Source organism: Microcebus murinus, chromosome 21 (assembly GCF_040939455.1).
Source record: "Microcebus murinus isolate Inina chromosome 21, M.murinus_Inina_mat1.0, whole genome shotgun sequence".
Classification (NCBI taxonomy): domain Eukaryota; kingdom Metazoa; phylum Chordata; class Mammalia; order Primates; family Cheirogaleidae; genus Microcebus; species Microcebus murinus.
Window position 1 is genome coordinate 39,487,966 of NC_134124.1, and position 23,607 is coordinate 39,511,572.

The window sequence follows — 23,607 nt, forward strand, 5'->3', positions numbered from 1 at the left end:
TCCACCTGCCTGGTTGAGAGTGAGAACTCCAGGGGCGGCTGCCATCACTGTGGCTGTTGGCATTACCTGAGGGTCTGTGCCGGGTCAGCTCCAGAGAGGCGCCCTCAGCCGAGCCTGGGTGGCCTGGGTGGCGGACAGCCTGCAGAGCAGAGATGGGGAGGAGGGAAGGACGGTGAGACAGCAGGGACGAGCAGCTCAGGTGGAGGGCGGCAGGGGTGCGGGGAGCCTGCCAGGGCGCATGGGCTGTGCACGTGTCCCACCGAGCGTCCCTGGCCAGGGTGGCTGCAGCGGGCCCATGCAGCGTGGCGCTGGTTCTTGGGGGCCGGGAACATGCGGGACTGGGGCTGCTGCCCCGACGGCTGCGGGAGAGGCGTGAGGACAATGCGAGGAAGACGTGCCATAATTTTATCAGAAGGAAAAGAGAAGTCACCACAGGGCTGCAGCCCCCAGGCCCCAGCTGGGAGCCAAGTGCAACTGGTGTTCTTCACCATCCTCCATCCAAACTTGCAGAAATGTCAAGAAAGGCCATGTGAGAGCATGAGTAAGAGCACCTCGTTTTGTGGGGTGAGAAAAGCAGATTTTAAGATAGTTTATTTCGAATGATCCATTTTTGCTCCCTCCCCCAAAATCTGTCCATTTATAAACAAAAACAAAAACATGAAAGATATATCCAAAGATGTTTATGATGATTAGTTTATGAGAGCAACCTTTGTTTTCTTCTTTGCACTTTTAAAAAATTTTCTATGATGTTCTACAGAATTTGTTTGAATTAACAAAATAACACAAAATAAACTTATGGAACCCTCAGAACAGGCTGGGACATGTGAAGCCCTGGTCCGTGGATTCTCACAGGCAGGAGCCAGGCGAAGCGAGCGTGGCCTGCGTGGCCCGGCCCTGCCCCAGCGCCCCCCCCAAGCCCTGCCCACTGGCCGGGCTGCTGCACTGGCCCTCCAGCCCTCGCATGCAGCCCCGTTACCAAACACCGTCGCCGCTCCCAGAGTCCACGGAGACCCAGACCATCTTCGGCGACCCAAACTCTATCGCCAGCCTGCTTCTTGTCCTCAAGGACGGCCACTCCGTCTGAGCTCCTCCGCGCCTGCAGGCTTGTCTGGATGCCCGCCGAGACCTCGGCCTGGGCTCCGGACTCGGGCAGGGTGGCCGCCTCCCATCCTCGAGAGTGGCAGGAGGTCGGAAGCCGCCCACTCCGGTCTCCCAGGGAGCCTTGGGATATGCAGGAGAGACAGCCTCGGCCCTTAACTGTCTCCACCGTCTGCCCGGTGGGCGCCGGCTGCCGTGCCTGTCCAAAACCATCCGGGAACCTCAGACCAAGACTGACCCCCTGACTCAGGCTAGCCACTCAAACGCCTTCCCTGGGACTCTGTCCCGGGACCCGAGAGGAGGGGCAGTGTCGCCAGTGACTTGGGAACACTGAGGCAGCCTCCTCTGCCCGTCGTGTCCTCGGAGGAGCAGAGTTGGTCTGCTGAGGAGGAGGAAAATCAGAGACCAAAAGACAGAGAGTGTCCAAAAGACAGAAGGCATTCTACACTGCAGCTCCAAGACTGGCTGCAGCTACCTTCTTGTTCTTGGGTTTCACAAAAAGTCCACATTGTTATGGGTGCCCTTTTTTGCTTACATTGACTGGGGGGCTCCTGTTTCAATCCTAAATTTCTGCACCACCCCTCTGGTCCACGAGGAAGTTTAGCCCCCGAGTTCTTCTCTTTGAGTGCATGGAGCGCCTCCTCGTGCCAAGCCTTGCGGGACCGAGACGGCGGCTGCTCGGAGGAGCTCACTGCGGGGAAGAGGAAGACGTGCTTGCAATTTCCCACACACGGCGGCGGGGGCGGGGTGCGTCCAGGTTCAGCCAGATGAGCCACATGACCACACGTGGGGTTTCTCTTTTAGAAGATGCGGAACATATGAAGATAAACAACGCAAAGCCGTGAATTAATGTAACGGCGGCGCGTCTTGGAGGATTTCGGATTGAGAAGGCTCCTGGGCCGGCACGGCAGCAAGGCCCCCAGGGCTGAGCCAGCCGGGCCTGGCCCCCCGCACCCACGGCTGCTGCTGAGATGCTTCCCTCTGCGATCCTCATCCGGAAGATGGGAGGTAATGAGGGCGCCTCCCTCGTAGTCGCGATGACAGCAGAATGAGGTCGTTTGTGTAAGGCAGATGACACAAGCCTGGCACACAGGTAGGGCCTGGGCCACCTCAGCACTGCCATCGCTGTGGCCGTGACTGCCACGTGTGCACCGCAGTTCTGCGCCTGGCGAGCCTGGCGTCCCAGAAGGCTGGGGCAGCAGTGACAGCGAACGTTTATTAAGGGCTCCTTGTTCAGGTCTTTCAGCATCTTCAGCATTTTCAAAACCCCAGTGGAGATCATCCTTTCAGTCTCCACAGGGAATAGCAGCTAACGGAAACATCAGTCTCTTTGCTCTGGGCTCTCTTTCCGCCAGTTCAAGGTCTAGCCATCACCGCAGGCCAGTCAGAAGCTGGGAGTGCTACAGTTACGTTTGGTTAATAAAAAAAATAATCATTGTGTAATAAAGTCTGGCAGGAACCCCCCCCCCAATCCAGTACATAGGATGAGACTGACAAGGGGTCCAGGGTGGTCCCGGCCAGCGCGCCACCCTCCCACACTGGCAGCGGCTTGGGGACATGAACCGATGACGCTGGAGTGTTACGCTGTCGCTGCCCTCTCCTGTGAAAACGGCATGCGGGAAGCACGGCGCACGCAGGTTCACCGCAAGGTGAACCATTTTGCAAATTGTTAGCTCCCCTTTCCTGAGACACACCCAGTGTTTGTGGCTCTTGGGGACACTGTTGGAGGACGGCTCTGTGGGTCTGCAGTGGTAAGGCCACATGCTTCCTTCACCTTGTCGTGACTGCCAGGCTACGACCTTCCCTTACCTGCTGATGGAGCAGGGGGAAGGAACACCTCTCACCTTCTCATGATTTGGGGCACTTTTCAAGGTCATTCTTCCAGAGTCTTCCAGTTCTTCCCCCTTAGGTGCCAACGTTCTGCAGACCAAGAACCTAGCTACATATTCCTTCAGGTGCATACTAAGCCCTCATTAACTAAATTCCACCAAAGCAACATTCAAAAGGTCACAGTTAATGTGAGACCATCAGTGACAAGTCCTCTGCCTTCACTCACCACTCGTTCACTCCTCCATTCATTCAACAAGGGTTTATGCTCTGTGCTGAAATGACGATGGAACAATTTTTTTCAAGCGTTTTGTATTCTGAACTACACCCTGGTCACAAGTTTGAATTAGTTATCTAACAGCTTCCAGCAGAAAGACGCATTTCCGTAAATCTTTCACTGAGGCCCTACTATGTGCATGGGGCAGGGTGGATGCAAAGACACTCAGTATGCAAAGATTAACAAGACAAGGCCTGTGCCCTTGACAAGGTCACTGCCTAGAAGAACTACTTCTGCCTCTAGCTGATGGTGATACTCTCTGATAAGCGCTGAGGGGTGTAAGAAGAAAGCACTAGAAGTATGAGTTAATTCAGCCAGAGAAAGTATCTCAGATGAGGGGCTATTTGAACCGGGCTTTGAAGGTTGAATAGGAGTTCATCAGATTTAAAAAGAGGGAAAAGGCATCCCAAGTGGAAGAAAAGTATGAACAAAAGTAGGGAAGTGTGAAGCTAGGAAGGTTAGTTTGTGAAGGGCCTTGAATGACAGGCTAAGGAGCTTAGGGACCCATCTCAGGGGTGGGCCAGGGGTGATAATGTGATCAGATTAGTATCACAGAAGAAGATGCACTCAAGAAGGCTCTGGAAAGGATGGAGTTAAGGTAGGAAAGTGGTAGAATGTTCCCATGATGTCCCACCCTTCCTTGGTGTATGCTCTGTGATCAAGTCCTAAAGCCATCTATAAAAACACAGCCACACTAAGCAGAAAGAACACCTCTGCCAATCCCCGAATGAGGAGTTGGTTTGTAAGAAAAGGAAAAGCATGTGGAGTTTGGAAGCCCTTGATTAGGAGTGGCAAAATGGGTCAAAATTGGCCCTTGGGCTTGTTTTATTTGTCCTGAGCAAAAAAAAAAAAAAAAAAAATCAGTTTGAATTAAGAGCCAGAAATGTGACTCTCTGGGATATAGCGTTTAAGCAGAGGGAACGGCAAGTGCAAAGGCCCTGAGGCAGGAATAAACTTGGCATGTCTGAGAGGCAGCAAGGTGGCCAAGGTGGCTGGAGTCCAGTGTGAGAGGGAGCAGATGCAGTGAGAGGCAGGAGACAGGGCCAGATCACACAGGGGCTCTGAGCCTACGACGAGGAGCTCAGGTTTTATTCTAAATGGATGGGAGGACGTGGGGGCTGAAGCCGTAGGGGCGATGCAACTTACATTTAGGGGTCTCCCTCTGGCTGCCCAGAGGAGGCTGCAGAGGGGCAGGGAAGGGAGGAAGCAGGGGCAGGTTCAGAGGCTCGGTGTCCTGCAGGAGCTGCTGGGACTGGAAGGCGCAGCCCGCGGAGGTGGCGAGGAGGCCGGGTCTGTGCTGGAGGTGGGGGCAGGCCGAGCGAGCGGGGCTGGCTGTCAGCAGCCGGCCTGTGCAGATGGCAGGCCGGGGGAGGGGAATGTGTAGAACCGCCTCGGACAATCCCCCTCTGTCCCACTGCGTCAGAGGGGCAGGCGGCCGCGTGGGGTGGGACCTAGGCAGAGGCCAAAAGGCCAGGGCCAGAGTCTCAGGGCTGCCATTGTCCCAGACCAGGGCCGGCCGTGGAGGAGGGGCACGAAAGAAGCCAGGAGGGGACACACCGCCTGGGAGCAGGGCCCCTCCACCCATGGAGCTGTGCTCACGCCTGCTTTGTTTTGCTCCGCTCTGTAATTACAGAAATTACAGAGGCTTGCTTCACACCGCAATTGCTCCACTTGCTTTTCTTTCTTTTTGAAACTCTGTGGTTCAAGAAAGAAATTAATATTGAGTTTGGCTTCATTCCAAGGGGAAACATAATGCAGTTTATTCTCTGCCTTAGGGGAAAATGCTAGGCTCAATCAATTGGACAAGGCTTTATTGAGCATCTGTTGTGTACTCAGTCGCATGCCAGCTCCTATCAAGGGAGAAGAGGTAGCATTTATTGAGCGCCTGTTGTGTGCCAGGCATTTCACAAGCGCTGTACCGTGCAGGCCTCGTTCCATCTCTGTAAGCCAGGACTCCTGCACCCAGCTGACGAGTAAGGAAATGGGCTTGCCAGCCTGGGGCTACTGTAAAGGCACCTCAAAGTGCTTAGTGACCCAGGGCCTTGCCACTCAAAGTGTGCTCTCTAAGGGACAGCATCGGCGTCACCTGGACCCCTGTCGGCAATGCAGAGGCCTGGGCCCCGCTCCAGACCTTTGGAATCAGAGGCTGATTTTGAACAAGGTCCCCGTGATTCAGGAGCCCAGGGCAGCTTCAGAGGCTGTGAGTTAGGGGTGACCCGGATTATTCCACGGGGTTTGGCTCAAATCCCTGCTGACCCGGGGGCTAGATACTTGGCTTGCTCAAGTCTCGGTTTCCTCATTGGTAATGTGGACCCTCATACTTCATCGGCTTGGTGTGAGAATCCGAAGTAAGGTAACGTGTGGAAAGAGGCCAGCCAAGGGCCTGGCACACAGGAAGTGTCAATAAATAGCAGCTCAGGCTGCCATTCAGAGAGGAATGGTTGCAAAAGTGCTTTGTAATTGAAAAACATTGCATATGTGAGGACCAGTTAATAGCTGGCCATCAGATGCAGGCAGTTAGAGGCGAGGTTTGGATCGTGCAGGACAGCAGGCGCCGAGGGCAGTCCCGCTACATGCTGGAGGTCGGGGAAGGCTCCGTGCGGAAGGCGCTCTGACGGAGAAGGGGCTGTTGGAGAGGGTCTCCAAAGCTCAGGATTTGGATGAGGCCTCAGAGGCCAGCTGGGTTGGGGGGGTGCAGGCTGCAGGAGAGATGGACAGGTCAGGATGGGGAGGTCTAGATGGGAGGCCCCCATTCTTGAATCCTCAGCCCATGAGTAGTGGGGGCTGGGGCTGGGACCTAGGCAGCCTCCTTCCTGGTCCCAGACCACAGCAGTGCACCTGGTCTATAGTGGCAGTCTATAGACAAAGAACACAGCCCAGAGAGGGCTGGTGGTTGGACAGGGGTCACACAGCACAAGAGTGGCCCGGCCCTTACAGAATCTCATCTCCCACCCCTGCACACTCTTACACAAGAGATGACGGACGGCAGCTCTGCTTCTTGGTGCAAGCTCCCAGCAGCCTCAACAGCCCTCAGAGGTCCCGTGCAGAGCTGGGTGCGATTCTCAGTAGCATTTAGTGGCACTAATTCAGCAGCACCTCAGTAGCACTGAATGCTTGCTCTTAACAACAGCCCACTTCGACTTTCAAGTAAGTTACTTATTTCCTCTAAGTTTTGGTTTCTCATCAGTAAATGAGACCAGTGGAAACCACTTCACACAGTGTGAGCACTGAGGACTGGATTTGAATTTTCTAGCGCCGTGCCCTGCACAGCAAGCACCGAATACATTGAAGCCAAAATGATCATGGGTCCCATCTTGTAGCTGACGGCACAGAGAGGTCCCATGAGCCCAAGGTCACAGGGACTGGACCCCGACCTTCTGATCCGCAGTCTGCGAGGTTTGCATGTACAGCAGGGGCTCCCAGGCACCGGCCTACGTAAGACTTCCTGATAATCCGACCTGTCCGGCCTGCCTGCCGGGGGGGGGGGGGGAGATGTGGCAGAGTGGACAGGAGTTTGCCCGGCCTCACCCCCTGGAGCAGACAAGGAATGTGAGGCTCCAGCCCCTCCCCTCTGCTCTCAGCCTCCGAAAGCCCGGGCACCTGGTTTTTGGCCACAGTGCGGGGGAGAAGGCCAGAGGGCATCCACACGCCAACAACTGGGGCGAGAACAAAACAACTTTGCAACTACTGGAGGCTCGACAGACTCACTGAATGGTGAAATCAACTCCAGAAGTCATGATGCTTTCTTCTGTACTTGCATACAGAAAAGAAAAATCTCCCAACTTTCTTTAACAAAGTGGGGAAGAAGCTCAGAGTGCAGGGGGGAAATGAGCCGGGAATGCTTACGAGCACGCCAGGGCCCACTCTAAATGCTTTTGTCTGTTCACTTGCTGTTATCAATGTACCCCCATTTTCCTGATGGCTAAACTGAGGCACAGACAGGTTAGAGTGACTTGCCTAAGGTCTCCAAGGTAGGAGTTACGAGAGCCAAGACTCGGACGCAGGCAGTTGGGTTCTTGTGCCCATGCTCTAACCACTCTACTCTGCTGTCTCTACTGGAGCGCCGGGGGAACCCCCAAGCCCTACCTTCGTGGGGTGCAGGAGTGGCCCATCCCCAGCAGGCAACTCCCTCCAGGACAAACCCCCACAAAGGCACGGCTCTTTCTAAGAACCCAAGAGAGGCAGCTGGCGCTCGACTCCAGACCGCTGAGGCCTGGCTCCGCGAAGCCCCACGCGGTGCTGAGCAGACCCTGCAGCTCTCCCGGGAGCCACGAGAGGTCACCTGAGACCCCGCTGAGCGGCAGGCCTGGAGGCTGTCGTAGAGCTCCCCAGGAGGTAGCCAGCCCCCAGGGGCGGTGAGCCCTCCAGGAGGCCCCTTCTAGGGCAGATGCTGCTGTGACTCGTGGCAGCTGGAGGCCCAGCCTTCGGGGCACGTGGGTGGGGGCGGCCTTTCCAGGGCTGACCTCAGAGAAGTCCAGCAGACGGGCTCTGAAGCCTACCCCGCACCTTACTAGCTGTGTGACCTTAAGCCAGTCCCTTCCCCTCTGCCTCCCTGTCCTTCTGTGCAAGCAGGAGAGGAGGACTCTGACTCTGGCTCTCTGCCTTTCTCCCCATCCTGGGCTCGTCCTGCTTGTCTCACTTGCGCAGTCAGGGGTCTGCTACCGTTTGTTCTGGGCCCTAATATCTGCGACGCCCAGCTGAGCACCTCATTTTGTCAAAGCAATTTTCAATCCAATCCAGCATCGGCGGCACACCTCCATGGAGCCAGGCCCCATGCTGGGTGCAGAGGGACAGGATGTGAGTTGGAGGCTGAGTCCTGCCACCACCGAGCTCTCAGGACAGCTGGGAGATGGGCCATGGACAACCACCATCCACGTGGTAAGTTCTTCCCACAGCACTCAGAGGAGGAGAGACAGTGCCCTGCCGAGGGGCCAGGGTGCAGGCAGCTCCTGGAGAGAGTGGCGTCTGGGCCGGCAGGCGGAGGCAAAAGGGGCACATTATTTTTATGATCACAGCTAGAGAAGCAGGACTAGAGTCCTTGCTCTTAACCACGGCCCTAACTGCTTCTGCTCCATCCCAGGCAGAGAGAACAGGGTAAAAATATAGAATGTATTTAGAGACAGTGACGGGCCTGACTTGGCTGGCTAAAGTCTGGGGTGATTTCGGGAGCACGGCTGGAAGGCAGCCAGCAGAAGTAAATAGCTGTGAATGCAAGAAAAGGGGGTTCACTGTACCCTGTAATAAGAGCACGCTCACACCACAAGCTTATTAAGTGCATATGCTAGTGCACTTCATGGATGAATAACTGTATTTAACTCCCACAACACCCCCGTTGCACAGATGAGAAAACTGAGGCTCAGACCAGTAAAGCCACTTGCCCATGGCCCCAGATCCCCAGAACACTGCAGCTTGATTCCAAAGCCCCTGCTCCTAACTATCTCTCTCCACGGTGGGCACAGGGTGGCCACTGGGGCTGCCATCAGAGCCTTAGAAGGTGGGAACATTTGACCTGTTGGTGTTTTTGGAAGACTGCCTGACAGCTATGTGGGGGGGATAGGGCAAGGGAGGGGAGGATGGGCGGAGGCTGTTGTAACCGTAGGAGAGGACCAGAGGACATGCTTGAGCTGAGACGGTGGTGCGGTGACAAGGAAGGCCTGGTCACTCTATGCAATGTGGCTTCTCTCCAGACTAATACTAACTCTCTGTGCCAGCTCCCCAGCTCCACAGCCGCCTCCGCACGGATGGGCCCGGGTCTCTGTGTGTCTGCTCCCCCATGGCAGCTCCAACCGTGCCAGGCACAGCGCTGCCCTGAGTTCTGCCTCCACGGCAGAAGGCATTGTTCGTACACAGCCTCGGAGATGTTTGCTTCTGAGAAGGCGGCACCGGTCCCCAAAGCAGTGGTGTGCTGCTAAGTGTTTGACAACAGGCTCTCAGGACACAAGACAAAAGGCCCGATTCACGGCATCTGCTGACTTCTGTGGTGTAAATACTCCCACCAGGGCTGATCCAAGAAACCAGTATGAACGAGGTCACGGGACAGGGAAGAGACCTCGCCATCTGCAGTGGCCTCCAGCGCACTGTGCGGCTGAGCCTGCTCCTTCCTGCGGGTGCGGCTGCTTCCCGAGTGATTTAATGCCGGAAGCCACCTGGCTGCTTCCTGGAAGGAAAGCCCCGGACAGCCTCCTCGGCCGGCCCGGAGCAGATGCCCAGCCAGGGCGCCAGCTGGGAGGCTGCGTCCTGGGGTCAGACCCAGGACTGGAAGCTCCCCATGGGGTCTGGGTGGATTCCCAGGGGCGGGGGGAGGGCAGGCAGGAGGGGAGGTGGAGTGAGGAAACAAGGAAGTGGAGGGAGAAGAGGAGAAAGACAGAAAGGGAGGGGACGGCGCAGAGCGGTGGGGATGGTGTGCGGGAAGGAATAAGAAAGGGAAAAGGAAAATGAGGACAGAGGAAGAAGGCAGAGAAACAGACTTGCCACGTGCCTGGGGGGCGCGAGGCTGAGGCTGCTATCTCACTGGAACCCGGGGAGGAGCAAGCCTCCATCTCAGCAACGAGAAGCCTAAGTCTGGCAGCGCCCAAGGTCAAAAGTGATTGTGGAGCTGGGATTTGACCCCAGGCTGCAGGGCCTCTCAGCACTGATTTCCTCCGGCTTCTAACCGCATTTGCTGCGGGGCCAGCCTCCCCGCAGGGCAGCTGCCTCCTGGCACCGGTGCCGGCCCTCGGAGTGGCCGCTGCGCCTCGGCCCTGTTCAGGCTCCTTCTGCCCGCCCGCCTTGCCCTGGCCGCTGGGCTCTCTGGGGACTTCGCTGGGGGATGGCTCGGCAAAGGCCGGAGCCCAATCAGCCAGAGGGTTAATTCCGACCAGAAAGCAGGAGCGGCATGATGACCATTTGGCATTCTTTCTCATCACTCTGCGCCTTTTAAAACACGCTTGTAAGAAACCGCAGGGTTAAATAACCGTTCATGCATGTTCAAGAGGTGCTTGAAGACTCCCCAGGGCATTATGAGAAAGGCCCTTTAGGAACTCAGATTTGGGAAAAGAAAAACTCATACTGCAGGGGTTGGCTGAACTAACTGACGATCTTTAATAAGTCGCGTGCAGCAGCGCAGCCCACACGGCTGTCCCGGGATCACGGAGGCGAGTCCAGGCCGGTGGCCGCGGGCGGAGCTGCTGCTCTTTGCCCAGCGCCCACCGCTGGGGCTCTGCGTCCTTCTCTCGGCCGCGCCGGGGCTTTATCAGCCCTGCTCTGGAGATGACACGTTGAAGGCCCAAAGAAACATTGGCAGGGTCAAGATCATACAAGGTCACAATAAGAACCGCTAAGGATTTCAAACTGGTGGCTGGTGGGCCAAATGGGTCCCACAAATGTGTTTGGTTGAGGGGTATCAGCTCAGAATTTCAGAACTTGAACTAGCATGCTTGGGAGGGGGTGGGATGGCTTCCCAGTTTACTGTAGGACCCCCCTTTACTGTCATCGTGTTCCGAACCTCTTTCCTTGTTTCTGTGACCTGCCTGGCCCTCAATGGCCTTTGCGTTTGCAATCCTAATATACACGGTACCAGGTGCAATCGTAGTCACTCGGTAGAGCTCCTCTAAGCGGTAAGAGAAGGCACGGTTAGTGCTGCCCCATCCCTAGGGATATGTCAAACTCTTGGAGGTGGTGAGCTTTGAAAAAGCATGCTTGGTGTTATAATTTTATATTTGGAAAACAACAAATCCTATTGTTCTCTTAATAAAAGCTCAGTTGGATTTTTTAAAAAAAATGCCAAGAAAGACTCTGCTTTAGAATAGTTTGCAAGAATGAGGGTGTGTGTGTATTTTCAGAGTCAATTAAGGGTCAGATTCCAGGGTCTAAAATATTTTCCCACAAGATAAAACTGATTTTATTTTTAAAAGACTCCAATGAATGCTCACTTTCGCCAGCACATCTGTTCTTAATTCATTCACTTAGTTTTGGAAAGGAATTTTATAGTATGAATGCCCCGTTTTTGTAAAGTAGAAACCCCTATGTAGCAAGACCAAGCTATCCATTTGGTAAGATCAGATTTTTATTGAACAAATTTTCTTTAAGTTCCACAAACAATGAGGAAGCCTGTGGACAATTTCTACTTGGCACATTGTAAGATGATGAGAAGTTTGTTTGTTAGGAGCCATGGTCCTGGGGACAAGGACACCTAGTTTGGAGTCTCAGCTCCCATGGGATGCTGTGTGACTGTAGGTCAGTTGCCTAACCTCTCTGTCTAAAACAGAAGTGATAACCCCCTACTTTTAGGGCTATTGTGAGGGTTAAGTGGGAGAACAAGTAAAGTAGTTTGTGCAGCCCCTGGGACACAGCAAATGCCTGATACCTGGCGGATATTATAAGGAGCCACTGGTCAGGCCTAGTGTTATTTACTTTTTTAGACGGTGACAGGAAATAGTCCGGCCATCGCACCAGCGCTAGCTTAACCTATAGCAGTCAAAGCAAGCGGCTGGGGGAGGCGTCAGGGCTGCGGAACAACTCAGACTCTTAGAGCAAACTGCTCAGTGAACACGATTCCCAAAGTGGACATGTGTGTGCGTCCTGCAATTAAGTGCACTCGTGAAGTCCCGGTTAAATGTCAACTGTCTTTATTTGTCCATGAATGAGTCTCCTGACCCCTCTCTTGCCTGCCTGGAATGGGATGTCTGAGCCCGAGGTCTTCATTTCACGGCTTTGCACCCTGTCCCTCGGCCCCAGGAGTGGCAGCGAGCAAGCGCCCGGCTCTCGAGCACCCAGAGACAGGCTGCTGGCTCTGGGTGGGCGTGCTCGGACGGGGCTGCAGAAACAGAACGGTTGCTTGCGTCTGAGTCGCCAGGATCCCAGCTCTCTCACCCGGGCTTTTGAAAGAGCCAAACGCCCAGTCCAGCACCCTCTTTCCGCTTCCAGAATGGAACGGGGCTGTCTGCCAGCTCATCTTCGCCAGCATGCAAATGCCGCACTGGGGCTTCACAGGGTGTTAACCCCCTGTTCTCCAGGCCCCGCTCAGGGAGGTAAATACATGGCGCCAGCTGCGCAGGACAGAAACGAGGCGCGTGGGTGAGAGTATTTATTTTCCAAAAGGGTTTGCAAGTGGGGTCATCTGGATAGCGGGCATAGAGAAAACACAGTTTCCCCATGAGAAAGGACGGTGTGCTTATAGGTTTTCAGGGACTGCACATTTGACACTTGCAGCCAGCTACACCAGTTACACTCTCCAAACGCAAAATGTTGATGTGTGTTTTTGGTGATATGCTGTTCACTTGTTCCGCTGACATGTGCTAGCCTGGGAGGAAGATCCCTGTTGTGTGTTGTTCTTGTACTCATGCTAGCCAGTCCTTCCACCATCACCAATTACAAGCCAATACATGGCTGCGAGTGGTTCCTTCTCCTCGCCTGTCCCCTTTGGTCGGTAACACCTGCTACTGTTGACTGAGCCATGCCAGGACCTGGACTTCATGCTTTACCGGCCTCACCTTACGTGGTCTCACAACAACCCTGTGAGGAAGGTGGGGCATCACCCCATTTTGCAGAGGAGGACACTGAGGCTCAGAGGTGAAGGGCCTGCCCAGCGTTACACAGCGTAGGCTGTGGCCGAGAGGGGTGACTCTGGCTCCAAAGCTGATGTTCAGCTACCCTGCCATTCTGTTTCCCTTCCTCTTGGGCTGGAGTTGTCACCCTGGCCCACCAGAACCCCGGGAGCCCTCTCCTCACAGGCTGCAGAGGGCCCAGGTGCTCAGGTGCTCAGGTGCAGCGCCTCCCACAGGCCGCCCGGCCAGCTGGAGCTTCGTCCCAGCTCCGGCTCTTTCCAGGTTGTGTGGCCTGCGGTGAGTCTCTTCGCCTCTTTCCCCGCCTCTCACCTCCACAAAGCGAAGGCAATTAGCCCTCTGACGAGGCTGCAGGAAGGACGGGACTACACGAGGCAGGTCTCCCTGCAGCTGCACCCCACCCCATCCCCGCCGGACTCCTGGGGAAGCTCGGGTCCCGGACGCAGCACCCTCCGCTCTCCTGCCGCTCGCTCCAGCAGCTCCCGAATCAGCATTCAGCACGCACCACTCTGCCTGTGCAACGCTATTATCTCCCGGGGACACAGGCTCCGTTGTCACGGCAACCAGAGTCCTTCCACCAACTCTATTTAATAATTTCTTAACAGTGGAGCTAGGCTGGCTTGGGGCAGGGGAAAGAGCATTGGGGCAGGGGTGAGAAGCTCTGGGTCCTAGCACCTGCGGGCTGTGGACTCCTCCTCTCTAGGACTCAGTTTACCCATTTGTTACATGGGGGTATCAGGTTGGGTAGATTTCATGACTTTCTCTAGCCTAGAAGGCCCTGAGAAACAGCTTTCTAGGTCCAGGAAGCTGGGGACCAAGGGGTCTGAGTTGAGGGTTGGACTGAGATTTTAAATCCACAGAAAGAACCAGAAGCTGTCTTTGGTGACCACACCCCCTTTTTCTGCTGACCTGCCTCCAAAATGTCACTTTCCAGACATTTATGCAACCTCTGTGACCCTCTAGGCTCAGGCTGAGGGCTGGGAGTGGTTAGGAGACAGCTCTGCCTGCAGCCATCACACCCTTCAACCTCCCCATTTTACAGACATGCAATGTGAGGCTCAGAGAGGACACAAGAGTTGCCGTGGTGACCCAGCAAGTGGAAAATCCAGCTCTTCACTCACATCATGCCTCCCCTGAGAACCTAGTGACAAGCTGTCTAGGAAGGCCAAGTTGCTGGCACCTGGAGAAGAAGGCCTGTCCCCCGCCCCATGGTGACTCTGCCCACTGAGCTCACAGCTGGCCCTGCTCTGGCCACCACCTGCGTGGCCTCTGGCTCTCACATGAGGACGCAGGCAGGCAATCGAAGGCGAGAGGGAAGTGCCTACTGTGTCTCCCACCCGGCTGTGCTGGGCCTGGAGACTCCAGAAGACGCAGCACCCTGCTCTTAAGGAATCCATGGCCTCGACTGTGAGCATCTCTCTTCAAGGGGCAGAGAAAGCACCCCGTTTCTTGCCATGATCCACAGGAGAGCCTGGCACACAGTAGGTGATCAAAGTTTTATTTGATCCAGTTGTTTGCCCACATCTGCCCCTGAAGATAACTTGTCTAGGCCCCCAGAGGCTTCTAAAAAAATCCCCTGAAGCAGGTGCCGACTCCTGTCTCCAGCTCTGCGGAGCCCTGCAGACCCTGAGCTGGGGAGGGGTCCAGCGCCAACAAGAGGACCTTTAGCTTTGTGACTCCCATCTAGCTCCAGGGTTGGGGGGCGGTTTTGCCCTGGCCCATAGCAGCACTTTCAAGCACAGCCTTGCCAGCCCAGCGGTGCTATTTAACTCCTCCGGGCTTGGCGTTTTCATTTAATACCCGCAAAATAATTAACAGTGCTACATCTGCTCTGTCATTAGTGGCATTCACTGCCATTTGGAAAAAGGGCTCTTATCTTCCCCAGTCATTAGTCTTGGAGGCTATTATGGGGAAATGGAGGAGGAGAGGAGGAAGTGGGGCATGCAGTGGCCCTCCCCCGCCTGCAGAGCTGGCGCCCGGAACAGGGGCAGCCAATCATCCTGTGCAACAGCCCAAACCCCTTGGCTTTATGGACAGAGGAGGCAAAGCTCAGGCAGGAAGGAGCCTGCCCACGCCCCGCAGGCTGAGCCAGGAAGGAGGCGGCTCCCCCACTCTTTCTCGGTCTGCAGGTGCATGCTCAGGTCCCACGGGCCAGGATCTGAGTCCCAGCTCTGCCTTGGGTCAGCAGTATGACCTAGGGCAACCACTTGAGTGCCCAAGTCTCAGTGTCCTTTCTGGGGATCCTGGGACAATGCTTGTAAAGTGCATGGCTCCGTGTGCGGATCAGAATCAGAACTCAGAACTAGGGGCTGTACCTGTCTAATCATTCTGTGTCACCATGCTGAGCCTGTTAGGAGCGTGCACGTCAAACACGTACACGTGTAGATCTACCTTTACACCTTCACGCAACACTCTTAAGTAAGACTGCTTCCCCTTTCCAAGCCCCCCCTCCTTTTTTAAATCAGAGGTGGGTCCTCAACCTCAAGCTCTGGAGATGTGCCACTTGGGAGCATAGGCGCAATCTGCCAAGGCCTCACCGGCAGCTCAGGCGGCAGGGCGGGCTGGGCGGCAGGACGCGAGCACAGACAGCGCAGGGCGGCTGGTGGCTTTGGCTTCAGTTGCTTTGTTTTGTGTTGTTTTCACTCTTCCTCAGCCCTTTCATGGCACCATCGGGAACGGTGAACGCTGAGAAAAAGCCCCACCTCCCCGCATGGCTGTCTCCCTCAGGCACGTTTCAGAAGCAGTGAAGGCGTGGGAAAGCCCCGGGCCCGTAGCAGCGAGACCCAGGTCCACCCCTGAGCGGTGCAACCCAGAGCAAGCGACTGCACTGCCTGGGCCGCAGGGTCTCCCTCTGGCAGATGGGGAGACTGGCCCCTGCCCCCAGCATCAGCCCGGGCCCGGGGCGAGCCTAGGAGGCCCCCCACACAGTGGCCAGGGCCAGGCTGGCCGGGTCCTCTCTCACCACACAGCCAGGGGTGCACCAGCACTCAGGTCTCTGGCCTCCCCTGCATCCCAGAGGGAAGCTCCCAGAACTCAGTCTTCAGCATGGCAAGAGTCCGAAGGCAGAGGGGAGTGGGTTGAGGGCCAGAGATGGGTGGTTTCCATCCCACAGCCCCTCCCCCACCCTCCCCCCTTGGCTGGGCACGGCTCAGAAACACACAGCCAGCTCCTCCAGCGGGTCCCAAACGGCCAAGGCTCAGATACATACACTTCTCTGCACCCTTCCTGGCAACCAGGGCCTCTAGATCCTTCTATTCCATCTCACAGGGGCCCCTGGTGTTCATCTGTATCTGACTTCATCTCCAGAAAAACACTTGTGTTGGAGCAGCCAGCCTTCCTCTCCCCACCAAGTCTAGTTGCAGCTGGGGTCCCCCAGCCAAAGGCTCACACTTGGACCCTAAACTCTGGGCATAATCAAGGAGACATTAGTCTCCAGTCAGGGCTCAGGTAAGGCTGGAACAAGATGCCAGGGCCCCCTTCTCCCAAGCCTCACGGCTGTGCCTTCCCACAGTATCCTGCAAACACAGTCCCTGAGTGCTCCGAGTTCCGCCTCCTACCAAATCTGGGTTTGTCTGGCCTCCTTCTCAAAGGGCTACCTGCTGAACTCAGAAGTGGGTTTAGTAAAAGTGGGTTTAGTAAAGGTGATTCCCATCAGCTGGGGAACCAGGGGATAGAGATGAGGGTCCAGGGCTTGCTGAGCCTCAGTTTCCCCATCCAAAAGATAGGGATAATGATGGTAATAATAATAATAACAATATTACCTTCACTTAGAGCTCCCATAGCTGTTGTGTGCTTCAACTGAGAAAAGGCTTGCAAAATCATACAATTCTACAAGTGTTAAATGTGCATGTACTCATGTGTGCAGAGGGGCCTTATTTGGGTCAAGGTCATTCTGACTTGGACTTTATGAGAAAACTCACTTTAAAAAAAGTCTCTCCTTTTTGGACAGAAGATTCTTCTCTGGCATCTCAAGGATTGTATTTTCTTTCCCTGGAATGCTTCATACATGATCAAAAGAAGGAGCTGCTGCGAGAGCATTTTAAGCAAGCTATAAAGTGCTGTTCCAATGACTGGGGGCATTGTGGCCAGCACTGAGTTGCAGCAAACCGAAATACCAAGACCAAATGTCTTTGCTCACCTCCTTGTGGCTGCTGCCCTCTCCCTGCTCAGAACCTCCTTATCACACAATAAGGCCATGAAAGCAACCTGCTGTCCATGTTTCAGGGCATCTTTGACCTTGCATGTCCCTCTGGCCAGGGCTCAGTTATCTCAAGAGCTGGCATGAGACACTGATCATGCAGACAGCAAGCAGCTGACAGGTGGGCAGAGCTGCAGGTCCCCGTCGGATGCAGCCACTGAGTCCTGCATCCCTCAGCCTGGCCAATGTGCCAGGATCTCATCCTCCCCAGCAGCCTGGGGCCCATTTCACAGCCAAGAGGGCCCCTGGCACCCTAACATGGCCTGTTCCACCTAATGGCACATCCCTGCTTTCAGACTGCCACAGCCAATCACTCTGCAAGACCTGGCCTCCTTGTAATTTCCAATTTGTGAGAAATGTAAAAATAGAAGGCCATTCGCTGCAGGCAGCTCGCATCGAATCGGATCCTACTTTCGTGTCATATCAGATCACGGTAAACGGAGCTGATGGCTTTGTCAGGGCGCTCTCAACAGCTTCCCGAACAGTGAGATGGTGGGGACAATTTGGGAGACACCTGTGAGTTAGGAAAAGGTGGCTGGGCGCACAACATCAGCACCCGCTTTAAATGAATTTGAAGTCTAGGTTGCAAATATGTTGTAACAGGCTGGACACCTCAATTCAAACCCCAGTTCTGCAACTTAGCAGCTGCAGGACTTGGGTGCAAACTCATCTGTCTGCGTGTCAGCCCCCCAGCTAGCACGCAGAAGCTATCCTGCCACCCTGCCTCCCAGAGCTGCAGCACAGCTCCGTGGACGGAACGGACGGGGAAGTGCTCTGTGAACTGCCCCTCTCCTTAAATGCAGGGATCACAGACACTGCCAAGTAAGCAATGCCAGGACTTTTCAGCGGTGCAGATTTAAGCATGAGTTTGGGCTGGAGGGCCATTTACTAGCCCAGCAATCCTGTAGCAAGTGCCTTAATCTCTCTCCTCAATTTCCTCTTCTGTACAGGGACAATTATACTACACACCTCACAGGGCTTTGTGAAAATTAAATGCAATGATATAAAGAAAGCACACAGCACATTCCCTAGCATATTGTTAATGAGTGATAATTGACAGTTATTACTGTTATTGATAATACTGTCATTGGAACAATATTTAGTGGGTTTTTTTCTTTCTGTTTATGACTGAATCCAAGGTCTGTGCTGAAATATCACAGCTTGCATTCACACCTACTGCCTATGCCAGGCAGCTCTGCTGTCTGCAATTAGCGGCTTCCCGCAGACTCCCTCTCCCCTTCCCCTGGCTCGGGGGTGGCCAGGCGTGCGTGCAATAGATGAAGATGCTGGGTGTCCGTGAGCTCACTGAGACCCACTTCCCAGGAAGTCCTTTTGAGGCCTGCATCAGGCCTGCTAGCCTCGGCCTTCTCACACACCCTCCTTTCTCTCCACCTCCCAGCCAGCACAGAGAACGGGGCGAAGCTGGCGAAAAGGGCCCCTGCGCCTCGGCCATCGGAGGGCCAGCCCTGCCTCGACACAGCAGCCCCGGCAAGCAGACGCCCACGCGGGTGGCTGCTGCTCCTGGCGACTCAGCCCATTCCAGGACGTTTCATCCTGGTGGGGGCTGCACCCTGCCCACCCTGCCCTCGGTGGGTCCGGGCAGAGAAGCTCGGCAACTCGGCACGGGGAACTGGAGGAGCAGTTCTTCCCACATAGGCCGAGACAGGCCCGCTGACACGACACTGACACTTGCAGTTCAGTTTCCATGCGGGGAGAGAGGCGACAGCGGCTCTCACGGGGTTTGGTGCTGGGGCTGCGACTGAGGGAGGGGCTGCTGGGGGTGCAGCTTCTGTGGTCAACGGGAAGGGGAATGCCCCTTGGGCCAGGGGACAGGGATGAGCTCCCAAGGACAAAAGGGATGATTTCAGGATGCAGGGGCTAGATGTGGCTGAATCTGCTGGGTTTGACACTCTACTGGTGACCCATACACAAGCAAAAGAGGGGCTAAAAGACATCTCTGAATTCCAAGCAGCTTTGGACATCTCTATCTCAGCTGCCGAGCTCACAGCCAAGGCTAGGAACGGCGTCTTTGTGTGATGGCAAGAAGCCACCTGACATTTGTGCTTTATTTAATGTTGTTCTTAGCATGTCATATGCTGGGAAGACAGAGGAGCAGCCATCGCTCAGATGGCAGGTCCAAGGGGACTCACTGTCAACCACTAAAACCCATCCTCAGCAACCATCACTCTATCATCTCACTTTACAGATGTGAAAACCAAGGCCCACAGACCCACAAGAGGACACAGCTGGCTTCAGAATCAGAAGAGCAGGGTTCAGATCCTTGCCTTATCTCCTCCTAGCTGTGTGACCTTGGACAAGTCACTTCCCCTCTCTGTGTCATGGTTTCCTTGCCTCCGGAGTGGGGATTGGAATAGGAGCTGCTGCACGAGGTTTTAGTGGGAATTATAAGCTTGGCACATTGGAAGCTTTCAGTATTCCATTCCTTCCTTCCACCTGGAATGAGGACTTACCCAAGGTCAACAGGCCAGCAATGGCAGCGCTCCAGCTCAGAGCAAACCCTCATTCAGGGACCATTCATTCCTGGCCAAGGACTTAGGGGCCACATTTTATAGCCTTGCTTATTCAGTGAGACAGGTAGACATTGCAGGTAGCTCCATGCTAGTGCTGCTATCACCTTTCTTCCATGCAGGCTTTATTCTAAGACACTTACTGAGTTCCTTCTGGGTGCTGGGCCATATGTAAACAAATTCACAGCCTTTGGGGCTCCTGGGTTGCCAGGCATGTAAAATCCAGGACAGACAGGAGAGACCCACACCCCTCGGCCCCATCCAAGTTCTTGGAGACTCTCATCAAGCCTCCAGCCCTGGAATAAAGGGTCCCACATTGAGACAGATGGTCCCCTATTTCTCTCCAAAGAACCCCTGTGTGGTTCTTAGGGAACTCTACTTTCCAGATGCTCTGCCAGACAGGCCAGGCTACGTCTCACTGCCTGGGACTCAATGTTTGTCTTCCAAGGACAGGCCACGGAGCCAGTGCTTGGCTGGAGACGAGAGCGCTTTCTTTGTTTGCTGCCTGCCTGATGATTTATTTCTGAGGCTCAAGGGAGGCTCAGCCATTTTGCCCTGGTTCCTCTGGGAAAAGGTCCCTCCCATTCGCCTAGGGACTCACACCTCTAAGGACAAGTTCTCTTCCCCCTCCTCTGCCTGGGGGAGGGTCTGAGGCTTCTCTGCCCGACCTGCTGAGGGGCTGGGTCAGTGCTTTCCAGGTGCTGCGGAGAGAAAGAGAGCATGCAAGATGCCTGTAGTTCCCACTGACCTCTTTTGTTTTGGAATTCAGGAGTTACGGTAGCCTTTTCAGGCTGCCTTGTGAATATATTTCCCCCAAAGTTCCCAAAGACAGAGAATCTGTCCAGCACCCGACATCCCCTCTCTCCTGCCAAACACCCATCTTGTATGTCACAGAAAAACAAAAGTCACCCCAAATCCCACTCAGTCTGACACAGTCTCTGATATTTGGGGTGTCACCAAAGCTCAGAAGCCATTTTACCCACCTCCCCTTACAGCTCTTCACGGGGATGAGGCTGAGCTTCCCCGGCAAGGAAGCAGCGCTCCAACCCCACATGGGGGCTGGCGACATGGTTTATCATTTGGCTTTTTTAAAATCCAATTTTCTCCTTGGGGTTCATGTCTATTTTGGGAGGATATTAGCTCGGAGCCCCAGCTCAGTCTGAGTTCCTTGTCTAAAGACCCAGCCAAGCATAGAACAGGACATCTGTGGGTACCATCCGTGGGAATGTGCGGGTACAAAAGGCTGGTGTACGGAGACTTTGCGGTCATTGCTGGCATCACCCCCCCCCCAAGTAAACACAGGGACAAAAGGCAAGAAAGGGAGAAGGGTCCGGAGCCCTTCAGTCCTCTGAGAGACCTCCCGCACCCCACATCCCTCCAGAAAGTGGGAGGTGGGGGGAGCGCGGCGCGAGCTTGTGTGCGCTCAGCCCCAGCCGTGGCGTGCCCAGGTGTCCCGAGAGCCTGAGCTGTCCTAGGATGGGAACTCGAGTCGCCCCCGCCCCGCCATAGCCCTGGGAGGATAACTCAGGGGCACGGCTCTATCTGGCTCAGCAGACCCAGAGACTGGAGAAGTGGCGCATGGCTCCCCAAACGCTGTTCTTATCTTTCACTCCCGGGCCCCCGCCATCCCCCAAGAATGAATAGGGCGCTTCGACGGCTCCGTAAGAATCCAGCGCCAGCTCCTGTGTCCAATGGGGCTTGGCAACAGGCAAGGGCAAGCGATTCTCACGACCCTTGTGCTAGCCCTCCTGCCTCCCGCGCACCCCAGCGGACCGCAGGGCGCACGTCGGGGTCGGAGCCGCGCCCCCGGGTTGCTTCCTGTAGCCCCAGGCAAGGCGAGGCGCGGGGGCTGGAATCTCGGGGTGTCCGCCCCCAACCCCACCCGGCCCGCGGTGGCGGCTCGGGGCTCTGGCCCGTCCTGCCGGGCTGTCCCGGGCTCTACGCCCCGCGCCCGACGCCGGCCGCCCGTTCCTACCTGCGGCCGCGGCTGCGCTGCCCGGGCGGGCGCTGAGCGGGGCGGCTCGGCCGCTGCGGAGCGCTCGGGGCGCGGGGCCGCTCCGGCTCGGGCCGCGCTGCGCTCCCGGCTCCTCCGCTCCTGGGCTCGGCGCAGCTCGCCCGCAACCTCTCCGCGCTCCGCGCTCTCGGGCTTCCGAGGGCGGGCGGAGGGACGCGCCGAAGGCAGAGGGCGGGGGAGCGCGCGGGGGGGGGGGACGGGGGCGGGGCCCGCGCCGCCCGCAGCCCGCCCCGCCGGGGGAGGGCCCTGCCCGCGCCGCCCGCCCCGCCCCGGCCCGCGCGCCCCCTCCGCGCTGCTTCCTCGAGGCGGCCCCCCGCAGCCTCTCCCCTTCCCCTTCCCCCGCTCTCGCCGTCCTCGCCTCCCCCCTTCTCCCCTGCTTCTTTCTCCTTCCCCTTCGCCCCCTCCCTCGCCCAGCCCCCTCCTTCTGTGTGGCTGCGTCCCTCTCCCCTCGCCCTCCCCTCGTCCTCCTCTCCTGCCTTCTCCTTAGCTCTGATGGCCTCTTCCCGCCTGCCTAGGTCAGTCCGTCCGCCTGTCCATCTTGGACTCCGTCTTTCTGTCTTTTCAGCATGGCTTTCCCCCTTGGCTTTGCTCTTTGCAGCCTGTCGGTGTGTCTTTCTGTTTCTCTGTCTCCGTCGCCCTCTTTCCCTGGGGGTCACTGTGTGTGAGGGGGCCCTGCCTCCTCCTGCTCCTCCCAGGGCAGCTTGCCCTGCCTGGTGCGCATGGGAACACAGGTGTGGCCTGGAGTACCAGGTTCTCGGTACCAGGCTGGCGAGTGTGGGGTGTGGGGCTGGGAAGGACTCCCCGGCCACAGCTAGGGGTGGGTCCTGGGTACACAGCGCGGCTGTGCAATGGACAGGTGGGTGAGCAGATGACTGCAGGGAAACAGCCTCGGGAGGCACCCAGGGATGGTGGCAGAACCCCTGGACACCTTCCTTCTTCCAGTTCTTGAGATCGGAGGGATTCTCCCAGAGAAGTCTTCCTCCCAGCCAATCCCAACCCAGTGCCTGAGGACTCCCCCATTTCCCCTTGCCAAGTCCTGACCTCCCCACCCTCTTTCACAAAGTCTCCTGGGAATGGGGCCACATCTGCCTTTCCCTCTGGGTTCCCCAAGGGACTCATAGAAAGGATTTCTTCTCTACAGCCCTGACCTCTTCCCCTCCTCTCTGTCCCAAGGGCTGGCATTTGCTGATTGACTTCCCATCTCCCACTCCATCTCCCCTTTCCCCCTTTCATCCATCCTGGGGTCCCCCAACACAGTGTTGCCCAAGGTCATCCTGACTTCTCTGCCTCTTTCCCCACACTCTCACTCATGAGCATGGAATCTTGGTGTCTTTCTTGACTCATTCCTCTCCCACTGCTGGTCACTAGGTCATATGTGAGATGGACCTTCATCAGTACTTCAAAGAAATATTTACAGAGCTCCTTCTATGTGTCAGGCACCATCTTAGGCTCTCCGGACAGAGTGATGGACAAGACAGGCTACAGCCCTCGAGATGGTCCCAGTCCCCTGTGGGAGACATGCTTTCATTGGACAGCCACACACGCCCAAATGACTGGTGCTGCCAGGAGCACACATGCGGGGCGGTGCAGCTCAGACGGTCCAGGAAGGCTCTGTCTAGGAAGTGCCGCTGGAGCTGAGGTCCGAAGGCTGAGTAGGAGCTGTGTGGGTGGAGATGTGGAGCACAGTTTGAGCAGAAATGTAAGGGTAGCAAGAATGAAAGCTGCTTTTGCTTGCCTGACATGCATTTCAACTTCTTTGGGTGACAGCACCTCCATTTTCACTTGGGTGACTTCCCCTCCTCACCATCATTCATGTGGTTGGGTGGGACTCTCCCCTTCCAAAGGTGCACGTGTGATCCAGGGTGTAGCCAATCAGAGCACATCAGTAAGGGGACATGTGACATATGCTGGGCCAATGAGAACTCTACCTAGGACTTTTGCTGAAACTATTATCAAATAGAAGCTTGATCTCCACCAAGGCTTTGCAGCCTGGAGCCGCTGGCAGCCATCTTTGCAGACCCAAGCAGACCTTACCTTACCTGAAAATGAAGCCAGCGTGGAGGAAGGTGGGGCTGAGAGATGGGGAGTGGGCTAAGTCCTCGAGAGTATTGTTTGAGTCCCTG

General features: G+C 55.9%; 1 protein-coding gene across 3 annotated transcripts in view; it reads right to left on the reverse strand.

The window, feature by feature from the left end:
• The window catches only part of SLC6A1 (solute carrier family 6 member 1), a 38,679-nt gene extending 17,154 nt beyond the window's left edge, over nt 1-21,525 (reverse strand). Inside the window, exons 1-2 of one of the 3 annotated variants that reach the window (XM_012785232.3) lie at nt 21,446-21,525; nt 67-139 (exon numbers count right to left, since the gene is read on the reverse strand). The gene's annotated coding sequence lies outside the window, so the exon portion shown is untranslated. The remainder of the gene's footprint in view (nt 1-66; nt 140-21,445) is intronic. The other 2 variants (XM_012785230.3, XM_012785233.3) reach the window with 2 other exon arrangements.
• Nucleotides 21,526-23,607: the final 2,082 nt, after the last annotated feature.